This window comes from Oryctolagus cuniculus, chromosome 6, assembly GCF_964237555.1.
Source record: "Oryctolagus cuniculus chromosome 6, mOryCun1.1, whole genome shotgun sequence".
In the NCBI taxonomy this organism is placed as follows: Eukaryota; Metazoa; Chordata; class Mammalia; order Lagomorpha; family Leporidae; genus Oryctolagus; species Oryctolagus cuniculus.
The window spans coordinates 81,752,620-81,755,247 of NC_091437.1; the positions used below are offsets into that span (position 1 = coordinate 81,752,620).

At 38.0% G+C, this 2,628-nt stretch overlaps 1 non-coding gene across 1 annotated transcript; it reads right to left on the reverse strand.

Annotated features, from left to right (window-relative positions):
• Positions 1-1,874: 1,874 nt before the first annotated feature.
• On the reverse strand, positions 1,875-2,011 carry LOC127490864 (small nucleolar RNA SNORA58). The gene has a single exon (XR_007919255.2). It is a non-coding gene; the product is annotated as a small nucleolar RNA SNORA58 (small nucleolar RNA).
• Between the last annotated feature and the right edge of the window lie 617 nt (positions 2,012-2,628).

Consider the following 2,628-nt stretch of genomic DNA (forward strand, 5'->3'; position numbering starts at 1 on the left):
AGACATATTTCTTTTGGTGCAAAAGACTTTGCAATATATGCTTAGCTTTTGAAGAATACCCTTCATATAAACTTGTTGAAGGCTACTCCTATGCATGGATTTCAAAATTTTTTGCACCAAACTAAATTTATCTCATAATTGCATTTTCCTTGAACTTTTTGAGTACCTTTGAATAAAATACAAATATTTTACTTATATATAAAATACATAAATATGAATTTTCCAAAAAACATAAAACCACCTCTACACAAATAACCACAGCTATTTAAAATATAATGCTAAGGAGAGAGCTAAATGAAAAAATCCTATCTAGTCTGTTAAGAGCTGCCTCCTCTTTGTCTAGTGGGGGAGAGGAAAGGAGAGAGAAGAGGAAGGGGATGTAATCCACTCATGATTCTGGTGATGATGTAGGTTTTCTCTCCCCAAAGGGGAAGGGATGCAGTGAGGGGGTGGAGGCAAAAAGTAAGTGCTCAGCTTTTGACAGATGAAATACCTACAGCTTATTTCTGCCTGAGGCAAATTTACCATCCCTTCACTAAAACACACAGTAGTTTGCTCAGATATGAGCAGAGCAGGTGGACAGGAACATTTGTTCTCTCTCCATGCTCCCCCCACTCCCATCTCCATCAATTACATGACCAGTGCTCTCAGTAGACATTTGATGGAGTGGTGCCTATTCTTACCCTCACATTTACAAAATTCCCAGTTTATTTATTTCTAGTCATTGCTTCTCTGTTGTTGACTGAAAAACACAATATTTAAGAAAAAACTTTCTAGAAGACAGGCTATGTTTTTCTTTGCTGTTGTTCTTTAGAAGGCAATGTGTCATCTTGTAAAACACCACTGGTCCTATCCAAACACTTTTCCTTGGAATTATAATTAATTCAGCTCAAGATAACTCAGCAAATATGTGAGGTCTTCAATAAATTCATGGAAAATGCATATTATGAAAAAACCGTGCATGGATTTCTAATTTTTTATACCCAAATAAACCACTATTTTAAGTCCATTTTTCCATAAATTCTTTTTAAAAGATAATGTTTTCTATTTGAAAGGCAGAGAGAGAGAAAGAGAGAGAAAGACAGACATCCATCTTCCATCTGCTGGGTCATGTCCCAAATGGCTGCATTTGCAAGGGTTGGGGGAAGTTAAGGCCAGAAGCCAGGAACACCATTTAAGTCTTCCATGTGAGTGACAGGGACCCAAGTACTTCATTTGTCACATGGTGACTGTTAGAGATGTGCATTAGCAGGAATCTGGATTGGGGATTGGTAGTGGAAAAGCTGGGACTTGACCCAGCCCTCTATCATGGGATGCTGGCATGCAAGCAGTGGATTAACTTGCTACATCACAATGCTGGCCTCCCCAAGAACTTTCAGATGTTTTATTTTATCTGTTGAGCATTTACCCACAAGATGGTTATAATGGGGTAAGTGAGCTGTTTTAGTTAGAATTTTAACCTTCAAAAAAAGTAAATACGAAGAGGAGTATGTTTTATGTGCCACCAGAATAATTTTACTTTGTTTACAAAATAGTCCACTAAAATGCACTTGGTATACTTTCTATCTTTTGGACAAACATAGGCATTACCATTTGTTTCACATATTTTTCTGAGGAGCTGGGACATTAGCCTGACCATATTTCCAACAATAGTGGATGCGAATTTTGTTTTGTACCATGTATTTTTCAATAAAAAGAATAAAGCACTAGCTCTAATAAACAAAATCTCTACCAGGAAACATAATAACATCTTCTATACAGAGGAATTGATAGTACATCTACAGATAAGACTTCTATGCTAATCACTAAAAATAAAATTTGAGAGAAATCTAGAAATATGTCCAAGATCTCTTGGAATTTTCTTTCTTTTTTTATGATGTTGAAGTGTGGCAATTTATATAGCCATGTATTTAGCCGGCTACGGCTGGCACAAACTCTAAATTTACTCTAGCGTACACAGTCCCCCTTGTCTGGCCATGAGCACATTCAGGCAAGGTCTATGGGTATGCCTGGAGTTTTCTCTCTTCTTAAGCTACTTCTTGCATTCCTGGATGTGGTGGAATTTCCACCCAGTTGGTACTGTTTTTCCACCTTTCTTCATCCTTGTCTCAGTAACAAGCCTCAGCTGGGCCCATATTTGTAGCATTTTCAATCGACTATGTTTACACTCTTTCCCCGTTTAAACTCATAACACCATACCAACATAGGCATTGCAGAACCCTGAAATACTATCCAATTAAACGTAGAATAACAAGTCCATAAGAGCAGGAATTAGGAATCATGGATGCTTCTGAGCAAATGTTCAATCAACTGAAAGAAAAACTCCACCTACCTTTCATGAAAACTAATGTAGTTCCTTACAGGCTAGGTGATTGCAAAGAATCCTGAAAGGAGCCTGATTATAGGTCACAAAGGAAGTAGGCATGTCTCACACTTTCTTACTCTGTGTGGCAGAGTAAGGGGGAATAAAGTGTCACTTTGCCTTTCATCAGTGGAAGTAAAAGGAAATTGAGAGAATATATGGTGGATGGGGCCGTGTGCTCGTGGATGATGATGCTTTGTTTTCTCCCGAGTGTGACAACATTTTAATGCAGCTGTGTTTTTGTTTCTTGCTGCCCCAAAGCCCTG